The 12,591-nt window shown below is 44.5% G+C and overlaps 1 non-coding gene across 2 annotated transcripts in view; it reads right to left on the reverse strand.

The window, feature by feature from the left end:
* Positions 1 to 3,170, reverse strand: part of LOC101332070 (uncharacterized) — a 44,667-nt gene extending 41,497 nt beyond the window's left edge. For both annotated transcript variants that reach the window (XR_012334077.1, XR_012334070.1), the window contains exons 1-2: positions 2,788 to 3,170; positions 2,041 to 2,104 (exon numbers count right to left, since the gene is read on the reverse strand). This is a non-coding gene — a transcript (uncharacterized protein). The remainder of the gene's footprint in view (positions 1 to 2,040; positions 2,105 to 2,787) is intronic.
* Positions 3,171 to 12,591: the final 9,421 nt, after the last annotated feature.

Here is a 12,591-nt window from a genome sequence, read left to right on the forward strand (position 1 = left end):
TGTAACTACTCACTGGGTGCTTAATGTGATCTGGAGTGGATAAGGGTAAATTTTCAAATGGCCTTTTAGAAGGGAAGCAGGAACAAGTTGGATATTAGGAGAGCAACTAACTGTTAAATTAAAAAAAAAAATCCATTGAACGACAAATCAACTATCCCTCGAGAACCCATATCTTCTACTCAGGTCCCACCAACTTCCCTGCAATCTTCTTCTCAGAACTTGCTTTCTGCTTTCCAAGAGTCCTTACATAGGTAACACAACACACACACACACACACACACACACACACACACACACACACACACACACACGACCTTCTGCCTCTCCCCTGACCCTCTCCCACGAGTACGTAGGAGTGCAGGGCAAGCAGAGCAAGTGGTCAAGTTAGTGAAGACTTATCTTTAGTCTCGTCTAACAATTCTCCCTTCCCGCTTTTCATTCTCCCAACCTATCTCCACTCTTCGCCTTCCCTTACCAGGGACAAAGCAGGGTCTCTTTCCCACACACACTTGGAAAGTTGTCAAATAATTTAAGCCAAGGTGTTTGCTGATAACAAAGGTGCTGTGGCTGATAAGGAAAGTGTTAGCTGATAGGCTTAACATCCCAGAAATATTTGCATTTTCATAGGGGCCTTCTGAAGGGAGAAGCTGTCTGGGGCCTCAAAGAAAGAAAACACGTTGGGATGGCTGTGGGGGCCTGAGATTTGGGGGCACAGTTCCCTGGCATAGTCTCAGACCATGCTAGTCTTTGTTGAAGTGTTCCCCACCCACCTGCAGCATCCCTTTCAAATAAATGCCTAACTGCTCCTAGATGGATAGGCAGAGCAGCTAGCTGGACTCCTGCCCTGCCCTCCAGTTCTGCTTTCCTCCTGGTCTCTCTGGGAGGTTGGGGAGTGCTTGTTTCACCCAAAATTGGGAGATGTGATATTAAAAGATTATTTCCTTTGTTGGCTGCATAGGTATATGGGAAACAAGTTTCTATAAAGACTGAGATTTGAAATGAGCTACTTAAACAAGCTGGACTATCAAACTCCACTTCTTATTGCGCTGTTGAATATAAATCTCCAAGCGGGCAAACAATCACATACAACTTAGTATCATAAAATAACAATTGATCTTGTACTTCTCCTGTGTTTTGTTGGTATAGGTTCTCAATAATCTTTCATGGGAAGAACTTAATTTTATTCTGAGATTCTCTCCTATTCTTCTTTTTTAAAATTATGCTACTATTTTTTAAAAAATAAAGTTATTTATTTATTTACTTTTGGCTGTGTTGGGTCTTCATTGCTGCCCGTGGGCTTTCTCTAGTTGCGTTGAGCGGGGGCTACTCTTTGTTGCGGTGCGCGGGCTTCTCAATGTGGTGGCTTCTCTTGTTGTGGAGCACAGGCTCTAGGCGCACAGGCTTCAGTAGTTGTGGCACGCAGGCTCAGTAGTTGTGGCTCGCGGGCTCTAGAACACAGGCTCAGTAGTTGCGGTGCTCCGCGGCATGTCAGATCTTCCTGGACCAGGGCTTGAACCTGTGTCCCCTGATTGGCAGGCGTATTCTTAACCACTGCACCACCAGGGAAGTCCTCTCCTATTCTTTAAAACATCCTTCTTTCCTGTGTTTGCTATTTTTCCTATGTTTGGTACTATTATTTCCAACCCTTTCTCTTGTGTTTTATATTATTATTATTTCTATGTTCAGAAGTATTATCTATGTATGGTATTACTATTTCCCATGTGTTTATACTAACATATCTTTTAAACATCTTTTTGGTATTAAAACATCCTTGGTATTAAACATGATAAGCGATAATGACACGAGGCAGAGGCTTGGCTTTTTTCACTGCTGTGCCCCCGGCCCCTAAGACAGTGCCTGGAACATAGTAGACACCAGTGAATATTAATTGAATAAATGCCTATATGAATGATATATCTTAGAAATTATTTTCTTATCTGTCACAAGATTGGCGACTTGATATCACTTCCTAAATTTTTAAAAAGTTATTGATTCATAAAATCCATGGATTTAGAACCCAGAAGTGGGAGTCAGACTAACCTGGTTCCACTTTGACTTGATCTTGTGCAAGTTGTTCACTCTCTACAGGCCTCAGTTTCCTCATCTGCGAAAAGGGAGTAATGCCAATAGTTACTTCACAGGGTCATTTGAGGGTGGCAGGAGACGGCATGCAGGTGCTGGGGGGTGGGGGTGGGGCCTCCGGTCGGGATTATCAGATTCCATCCCGGGATGGGACTGGGTGCTCCTCACCCCGGGCAGTGAGGTGTGACTTTGCATCCCTGTTTATGCTTGGCTAGCCCTTTGGAGGCAGCTTATCCCCCAGCTCTAGTAGCTCTGCTCCTTACACCTGAAGACCTTAGTGGTATCTTGATGGTAGAATTACCGGACACTAGGCTTTCCTTAGCGGTAGATAACGAGAGTAAACTGAGCATGCTCTTCAGTGAATTATGATTTTCTTTCTTAAAAATTTAAAATTTAATTTTTAAATAATTCCTATTTTTATTACTCAAAAAACTAAAAACTTAATATTAGCAATGTTATTACCTAATTATTGTTTTTTAAACTCAAAATAACTAGGAAGTATTATTACTCAGAGAGATTAGAACTCAGAGAGATTAAAGAGCTTGTTCAAGGTCTCTAGTTAGTAGGTCAAAGAGTTAAGGTTGGACCCTAGGTCTGCTTGACTTCCACAACTGTGCTGTAACTACATGTGCTGCTGCATGGTAGAGAGAAAACATCTATTGTTTATTTTAGTGGAAATTTTGGAGATAGGACTCTCTATATTACCTCCCTTGGTGAGATGAAAGTAAAATAATCCATTCAGCCTTTTAACTAAATCCCTTTGTGCGGCGAGCCGCCTCCGACCAGCAGAATGACGAGTCGCCACACGCAAGATTCTTCTCGTATCACACTTTATTGGAGCACAGCTTGGTTAAAGAAAAGATGGAAGGAAGACGCCGCAATCCTATAGCAGTCTGCTTATATAGGGATTAAGAACATGTGTCGCTCTGTGATTGGCCTTCGCCGATGGTGCGACTTGTGAGCCAGCATCGGATAGGTCGCTACTTTAAAACCTCATTAGTATACTTAGCGCAAGCGCAGTGGCCACAGGAAGGATGACTCAGCTTACTTCAGCTTCCTGCTGCGTGGCAGTTAGCTGACCGCGCCCTACACCTTTGCACTCTCAGCGCTAAAGAACAAGCCTTGCTACTTACTAGATGTGTGACTTTGAATAAATTACATACCCTCTCTGAACTTCAGCTTTCCCCCCTGTGAAGTAGGAATAGTACTCTTGCTTCTCTCTCTAGGTTGTTGTATGTGAAGATACCTTGTAAAGTGCTATATACACCTGAGGTCTTTTTGCTGTTGGTGGGTCCCCATGATTTCCTAGCTGACTTCCTCTCTTTCACAGAACTATTTTATTGATTAGAGTCCCTTGTAAGGCTATTCCTTATATATTTTTAATTAACTGGTTTCTACTTTACCCCTAATTGTCCACTTTCTTCAACTTTCCCTTTCTTTTCCCCCCTTGGACTGTCTTTCCATTACACTCTGCTGATTAGTCAGGGAGCAGAAGTTTTTCAAGTGCCTGGTATTTTGGTCTGTTTCATACTCCCCCACTATTCCCCCACTAGCTCCCAATCTGCCGCTGCGCTTGGCTTTCAGTTAGTTGTGCTTAAGTAGTCTCCAGAGGCTTCCGATGCATTACTGCATTTTAAATTCTGCCTTCCAGTATTTTCCTTTTTTTTTTTTTTTTTTTTGCGATATGCGGGCCTCTCACTGTTGTGGCCTCTCCCGTTGCGGAGCACAGGCTCCGGACGCGCAGGCTCAGCGGCCATGGCTCACGGGCCCAGCCGCTCCGCGGCACGTGGGATCTTCCCGGACCGGGGCATGAACCCATGTCCCCTGCATCGGCAGGCGGACTCTCAACCACTGCGCCACCAGGGAAGCCCTATTTTCCTTCTTAATACTCCCTGTTTTGCTACAATTCCTTTTTCCAGGCGAGACAGCTGATTGCACTGCATAAACGGTGGGGAACAGTGGCTCCTGACCTTGGACGGTGGCGTGGCTAAAATAGGTGATGTTGATACAGAAATGTCTCAACGTTAGGTGGGATTCAGTCCTGCTTCTAAATGGGTTTCAGCGGTCTGAGTCTGCATTTAGGATCGAAAACGTAGAGACATGCTCCCTTCAAAATGATCCTTATTGTAAGTGTTAAAGAAATTCTCGAGCCACCACCCTCCTTTCATCAGAGAGCAACTGCGCCGGCTGCCAGGCTCTGTGTGTGTGTCAGGAAGGAGGCACAGTCCCTGACCAGCAGGGCGACTGGGGGCCACACCCACAGACAGCAGAGACAGGAGCCACAGCTAAGGGGAGGCATTCATCCCCGCTGGGGCTTCTTCCCATGCCCCAAAAGGGGTCAGTGTCAACCTGAACTCTCCCAGCCTGTACAAACCCCAGGCTTCTGGAGACCTCACCAAAATAAAAATGAATTCCTCCTTTTCCTCCTCAAACAAATGAAAGTCAATCTCATCACAGTACTTCCAGGGGTTCATATGTAACCTCCAGTATCTACTCGGAGCAATCCTGTCTAAGGACGACCTCCCGAGTGGAGCCTGGTCTCAGAGCCCCGATCACAGCTGTGAGTTCGCCCCAGAGAGAGGCCTGGCCCGTGTGGGCCTTATGTGTGTCGGCCTCACGCTCCTGCACCCTGTCCCCACAGTGCCCCGGGGAGTCAGGCTGGATGAGGAAAGCAGGTGTTCCCTGGATGGGGAAGGGAGGAAGACTTTTCCCATTTGATTTCTCCTAAGCTCTGGCCCAAGCGCCGCCCTTACTGCATTATCTCCCTGGACTTAGCTGGAAGCCTCTCTCCAGAGGCTGTGTGGCATGAGGAACACGTCTTCTATTTCCTGATAGGCCCAGGCCACTGTGTTAGTTTGCCAGAGCTGCCATAACAAAGTATCGCAAACTGCCTGGCTTAAACAACAAAAGTTTATGCTCACAGTTTTGGAGGCTAGAAGTCCGAGATCGAGATATTGGCAGAGTCGGTTCCTTCTGAGGGCATGAGGGAGAAACTGCTCCATGCCTCTCTTCCAGCTCTGACAGTATTTGGTGATCCTTGGCTTCTAGACCTATGACCCCAATCTCCGCCTTCATCTTCACGTGGCGTTCTCTCTGTGTCTATCTCTGTGTCCAAATTTCCCCACTTTATAAGGACACAGTCACACTGGATTAGGGCCCATCCTGCTGACCTCATCTTAACTTGATCATCTACAAAGATTCTACTTCCGAATAAGGTCACATTCACAGGTACCAGAGGTTACGACTTCAACATCTTTTGGGGGAGACACAATTCAACACATAACAGCCACCCATCTCAGATTACTCAGCTTCTCCTCAAAATTCCTTGGTATTTCCACACTCTTGCCCCTCTCTGTTCCTGGCCCAGGCTAACTCCTTCCCTGGGCCTCCTAATTCCATCCTTTGTAACTTCCTCCTGAATCCTCCTATGTCAGTTAGCCTGTCTTGGGCCCCTCTTTAGGATCTCCCAGACTTATACATTTATTAGGCTTTATGTCTGCTTCCCTTGGCCCTGCCATTGCTGTTTTATGTTCTCTTGTTTGTTTTTTCTCCTTCACTACCTTTTGTGTCCACTTCCCCATAACTCACTCCCCGCCCCCGCCTCCACCCCCCAAACTTGCTCTATTGAAACAACACTTGTAGACGCAGTAGAGCCTGGTGGCCAAGACTTCAGGCTTTGGAGTCAGACTTCTTGGGTCCAAGTCCTTGTTCACTCGATCTCTTTAACCTGCAGTTTGGTTCCTCTGTAAATGTGGATAATGACAGCGTCCACCATAAGGGGTATTGAGAGGATTAAATGAGATAATGCGTGTATTACCTTAACACAGCTCCTGGTACACAGTGAAGTCTCAGCTATGTGCTAGCATTTCAATTTTTGGTGATTTCAACTACTCCTATTGCTATGAAGATGATAATTATGTCTATATATTCAGTTGCAATTTATTTACTTTCTATATTTTAACTACCTGCTAGACAGTTTATTTAGATACATTACTAACATTTCAATACATCCCCAAACTAAGCCCTCTCCTTGCATACTGTCTCCTACCATACACAGTCCCGAACTTCTATCTGATTTTTCTATTTCTGTTAATGACACTGTTACACTTTTATCAGTTCTGAACACAAAGACTTGGAGTCACTACTCCCTTTTCTGTACTAAATGTATCCAATCAATAGCTACATTCTGTAAGTTTTATCAATGAAATGTTAAAAATTTCTGTATCTATATCTATCCCCTCCTTCCATTTCATTACCCCAAGCCTAGTTCAGACTATTGCTCCCCCTAGACTATTCCAGTAGCCTTCTAACTGGACTCCTAGTCTCCAGTCCCTTCCCATCAGGATTTCTTACACACACTGCTTCCAGACTACTCCTTTTAAAATGCAACTTGATCATAAATCTCTCCTTCAGGAAAACATTCAATGGCTCCCTACTGTCTGCCAAATAAAGCCCAAACTCCGGCTTTCAAATGCCTTTATTATATGGCTTTTCTTCCTTCTAGCCTCATCTCCCTGAAGCCCCCTAAGAGCTGACTACACAAAACAAATTGCAATTGTTTCAAACATGCCCAGTGCTTTCCCACTTGTGGGTCTTAGTTTAAGATATTTCTTTTTAATTGGAGTACTTTATCCCACACCTTATCTCTCAATGGTTTTCTTAAATATACTTTCCTTTGGTAGGCTTCCCTGAGCCACTTTTACAGGTGAGTTTTCTCCTTTTGCTGGCCCTCAATATCTTATTTAACATCTACCCCTCCTCTACCCCCCTTAACACAATCTGTCCTGTATTCCCTAGTAGGTGAGAGGACAGAGACACTCCTGTCTCATTTTCATATCTCCCGTACCTTCTAAATCAGCGCCTCATACCCATAAATGCACAGAATTGTTAGGACTCCTGAGCTGACTTGAAGAGTACTCAACTTTCCACATCAGGTTTCTTTTTCAAAAGGACTTCAATGGGCTAAGAGTGACAGAGCAAATGTGAATGAATACTGCAATGAAGTGTAAAGGCAGATCGTTACCCTACCCATCACCTTCCAGTGGTATAAATGAGGAGAGTCTGGGGCTGGGCTGGGAATGAGAACAGGGAGAATCAGGCATTGGCTGGGGAAAGGCTGGCCCACTGGGCTGGGTCATGGCCCCTCAGGCTTCCTCTTTGTCATCTCAGTGCCTTCCTCACTAACTCAGGACCCTCAGACAAGCAGCAACTTCTCTTTGTCCTGTTGGCCTGAGTTAATCAAGAACAGAGAGGCTTTCAAAGCCATGGCTTTATTCACAGAGACCTGTGGAATGCAAAGTACTTTCTTCTTCCATTTTCAGAACAAACAGCTGAGGGTCAGGAATTCTGCTCCCCACCCCCCAAGCCCCGCTAGCCATCCCTTTCCTCCCCCTAGTATCTCACCTCCAGATCCCTCTACCCAACAAGTGCACTATCATATGACTGTGGGCACCCCCAGGGAGGTGCAATTTAATCTTCAACCTGTTTCTCCAAGGAGATGACTTTTCTGGAGCACATTTTTGGGAGACCATAAATGTTTTAGGTCTGATCGTCCAGCATTCCTTTTCCTGCCCATGACCAGCCACTCTATTAATGCATGTCCTTGCTTCCATCAGCAGTCTCTTTGTAAACTTGTTTTGTTATCTCTAGCTGCACTAGTAACCCTTCCCTTTCTATCACGATTCCTCAAGCCTAGTTTACCCCAAATCACTTATGTGTTTAGAGACCACTGCACTGGGCATGGGATGGCTCACTAGGGCATGCCCAGGTGCACAGTCATCCTTGGTCTGTCATGGAAACAATCCCAACACACCGTGCACTTCAAATACTCTCAAATCAACCAAGTCTTTTTAACCATTTGTGAAGTTGAATTCTGCTTCTGGTGAAGTTGAATTCTGCTTCTGGGGCAAACATTTTCAGAAACTAAGAGGACACTTTGTAAAGTATTTAAGCTCACCAGAAACATTTGTAAATAAATCTAAGGTATTCTTTATATCCTTGTCACTACTATTATCACTCAGATGAATCTGGTTTTAGTACATTATAACAGAAAGGCAGTATTCCTCAAGGGCACTAGAACTAACCACGGTTCGATCCAAAGTTCTTGTAAATGTAGCAAATGTCAAGAGATTTTTGCTTTCTGAGCTGACCTCAGTAATATGATGTCAGTAAGTCCCGGGGCCCTTGGGGACAGCCAGCTGGTGCAATAGCCATCTTTTGAAAGGGGTTGGTCAACTACAACCATACCCAACAATATGGATGAATTTCACGGAAAAAATATTGAGAAAAAGAGGCCAGCCCTAAAAGATAAAATACTATATGATTCCATGTTTTAAAGTTCAAAAGCAGGGAAAACAAAACTGTTGTGCTAGGTGTCAGAAGTCATTACCTTGGGGAGGTAGTGACTGACACAAGATGTGGCAGGTGCCATGGATGTTGGTAATATTTCTCGAACAGGTATGTTCACTTTGTGAAATTCCATAGCGCTCTACATTTGTAATTTGTGTATTTTTCTGCATATGTGTTATATGCAAAATACAAAAGTAAAAAAAAGTGGGGGGAGGGGGTGGTGGTTTGTTAAGGTTCTGGCTGCTATGCTGGGGATCAGGGTGAGGTGAGAGCATCATGTTACTACAGCACTAAATTAGCTACTTTAATGACTCTTGAAGGTGGCAACTTCCTTACAATTCCCACACATGGCCATAGAAGGGCAAGTAAGAGCATATGGTAAAAACTTAAGGAATTCTAGGAATTGTACTGGGCATTCCTCGTGTTCTTGGATACTCTGCTTTTGAATCCCAAAATAAGGAGGCAGGCTGAGAAAGACAATTCTCCCACTAGGAAAGCCGAAGAGAGGAAAGCAGTCTTCTTCCTGCTCTCTGGACTGGGGCACGGCTATGTGGCCCAGGCTTGGCCAATGGAGGCTTTGGGCCTGACCTTTGAATCTTTGGGGCAGCTGAAAATGTTTAAGGCAGCAGAGGCAGAGATTCAGGTACCTAGGGATTCAGTGTTGAGTTTCCAGTAGAAGCAAGAGTCTCTCAGCAGTGGAGCTTACCACAGCTTTCTAGATAACCTGTTTCTGTTGCTTGATCTAAATGAGTTCTCAGGTACCTAGCCTTTCTTGGGTTCTGTCTGACTTTCAAGCCTCCTCATCAGTTGAAGATAATACCTAATATCCTTTCTAAATACCTTTTCTGATTAAGGCAACCAGAGTAACTTTCTGTTATTTGCATTCAAGGACCTTGACTAGCACAAAAGCCCCCCCAGTAAAAGAGATGTCCAATTCTGTTTGCATTTCTTTACCCCAACTTTACATGGCTTCTAATTCACTAACCAGAGATTATTTGGGGTTAACTATGCTCCTGTTTCAAAAATACCAACATTTTTGCAGGGCAATTAATTATTCATACTTCATTTCAAATCTAGTTGCTTTATCCCTTATACCTATATAAGATCAGTACTTTAAGAAAATAGGATGGAGGAGGGAGGGGGAGTTCATTTTGGAACCTGGGGCATTGCAGGGAGGACAGGAATGTGATAAGATTTCGAGGTGGGGAGCCTTGGGAAGTCAGAGGGTCTCATGAGGTCACAGGATTCGTATGGGGTGAGGAAAAGAGGACACCGTGAAATAGGAAAGGGCTCAGAGCTATGTATCAGGGAACCCGAGATAAATTCTACAATTTAACTTTAGGCTGGGCTTTTGCATTTAAGTAGTTTTTGTTTGTGTTAGGATAAGTAATTGGGAGCTCTGGCCTGTTAGAGTTCTGGGAGTGATTCTAAGTGATTTATCATGTTATTGCAACTCCCAGTTTATGTACAGACACCATCAGGAGAAGCTGTGTGGGTTCAGGATCCACCCTGCCAGACTTTGATCTTTGTGAAACAACAGGAGCTCACTCAGAACAAGTTATGCCAGGCTAAGCTCATTTCCTTTGTTGACGGGGTTACCAGGCTGGTGAGTTTCAGCAGGCTATAGACCTGGGAGCCCAGTACAGTTAAGTGGATTTGTAATTGGTTGAACAATCACACACAAAGACTGATGATTAACGAATCTGTGTCAACTTTAAGGGAGGTCTCTAGTCATTTGCTGCAGGGTCTCCGTCAACGTTTTTATTAATGACTTGGATGGTTTCAGAGAACATACTGATCAAATTTGCCGAGAGGGTAAGCGGCTATGTTGGATGATAAGATCAGGATTTAGAAAGCTCTCAGCAGACTAAAGGATGTCCCAGATATAACAAGATGGGATTTAATAAATGGGAAGTCTTACACTTAGTCCTAAAAAGCCAGTCCTAAAAAGCGTGTATGTGGACAGGCTGGAGATGACTTAGCATAATAGGAACACAGCTGAGGGAGACTTACCCTGAAGCGGGGGGCACCATGTGCCCTAGTGGGTAACGCTGCTCAGGCCACACCTGGAGAGTACGGCTTGTTCATGGTGCTGCCTTGGAGAGCAACCGGGACAAAGTGAAACACGTTCCGAGGTGGGGGTTAGAAGCCATTTTGTAGATGTCTCCTGAAGGATCTGTAGCCTGGAGACGAGAGGGCTTGGACTCAGGCCACCTGTTTTTAATTATTTGTAGGCTGGTAAAGTGGAAGGTGAATTAGGTACGTATTGGTGGTCTCAAAGGGTAAAACGCACAACTGTGGGTGGGAGTTGCGGCTTCCACCTAAACTATAAAACTTAGGGAAACCTTCCCACAATTAAGGAAGCAGGAAGGCCTAGTGGTAAGACCACAGGCTTAGGAGTTAGACCTTGGCTCGAGTATCTCAAATACGTCACTTATTAGCTGTGCCTTTGGGCAAGTTTGTTTTACTTTTAAATTTTCATGAGAATTAACTGAGATACTATGGCACCTACATGTGGTGTGCTACACATAGGAACTCAATAAATGAGAGATCTTTTTCTTTTTTTTTTTTGCGGTACACGGGCCTCTCACTGTTGTGGCCTCTCCCGTTGCGGAGCACAGGCTCTAGACACGCAGGCTCAGCGGCCATGGCTCACGAGCCCAGCCGCTCCGCAGCATGTGGGATCCTCCCGAACTGGGGCACGAACCCGTGTCCCCTGCATCGGCAGGCAGACTCCCAACCACTGCGCCACCTGGGAAGCCTGAGATATCTTTTTAAGATAGCAGTTATAGTTGCTTAAAAGTCGAATGAGTGGCCTCAGGTGGAAGTGAGTTTGAGCACAACTGGAATGATGGAGAGGGGATTTTATGTATCTTATGTGGTGGTAGTGCAGAGGTTAGTTAGTAGGGCCCCTTTAATTCTGAGATGTGATATCTTTTGTATAAAGTGACATGGGTGTCCCAGCAGATGAGGGAGAAAGTGGTATGCCTCATAGCTGTAATTTCTTTCATTTCTTTCCAGAACTGCTAGGTTTGTGATTTACAATGCCCAAGAAGTTGTTTTCTTCCCCTCAAACTGTGTACACGTAAAACTTGACCTAAGGGTTAGATATAAAGTGTAATTCATAATCTTAATAATAGCTTCTCTTTATGGAGGCTAGATTTTAGGATAGTCAGTGTGTAAATCATCTTCCACATACCTTTATGATAACATTTTAGTCTAATGACATAAGAATATTGTATAATAAATATTATATAACATTTTAATATAATCCCATGAGAATATGCTACAATAAATGTCACAGGAACATTGGGAAGGAAGCAATTAATTCTAACTGGAGGATTAGAAAAGGCTTCTTGGAGAAAGTGGCATTTGAGCTGGGTCTTAAAGAATAAGTAAAACTTTAATTGATGGGTGTCATGGGGCAAAGGCCTTCCAGGCTGGGAAATGGCTTAAACCAAAGTACAGAAGTAATTAGTGGAGATAACAAGCCATCTTCCCAGGGCAGACTCTGCCTTTTTTCTTATGGATGCCATCATCCTTGCCATCACTGACGGTAGTATGTTAATATGAAAATATAGGAAAGGTTTTGTAGTCAGTGACGTTATCATTGCCCCCATACTGACATTACTTTTTTTGTTTTATTATTAAAATAGATGGAATGCCTATAATACATATGCAGAGCCCTGAGGTCTGAGGCAGATGACCTGGGGCAACGCAGGGAAGGAGATTCAGACAGTGAGATCTGCACAGCAGGAAAGGAAATGTCTGATCTCACGCTGAAGTGGGTCTTCTCCGCCTGCCTGGGAGAGGCTTTTGTGACTTTAAGAAGGCCATTTCCGGTGAGATTAAGTCCACCACCTGGAAGGGGCTCTGTGGATGGGAATCCATCAACACTCAGGCTTGGAGGCCCTTCACTGTTTTTTCATACATTGCTTTATCCACTAGACAAGGCCTGGAAGATGAAAGTGACTAGGGGTCAATGTCAGGTCACAGGGAAGCAAGACCCAAGGCCAGGGTGGTTTTCCTATAAATGGAAGGAAAAAGACACCCTCTCTGCCCACCCTGATCTGTTTGCTCCCAGCAAACTAGACCTTCTGGGAGACACTATACCTAGCTCTAGACCAGCCTTAGGATGGGACCACAGCTGGTCTATCAGTG

Source organism: Tursiops truncatus, chromosome 1 (genome assembly GCF_011762595.2).
Source record: "Tursiops truncatus isolate mTurTru1 chromosome 1, mTurTru1.mat.Y, whole genome shotgun sequence".
NCBI lineage: Eukaryota > Metazoa > Chordata > Mammalia > Artiodactyla > Delphinidae > Tursiops > Tursiops truncatus.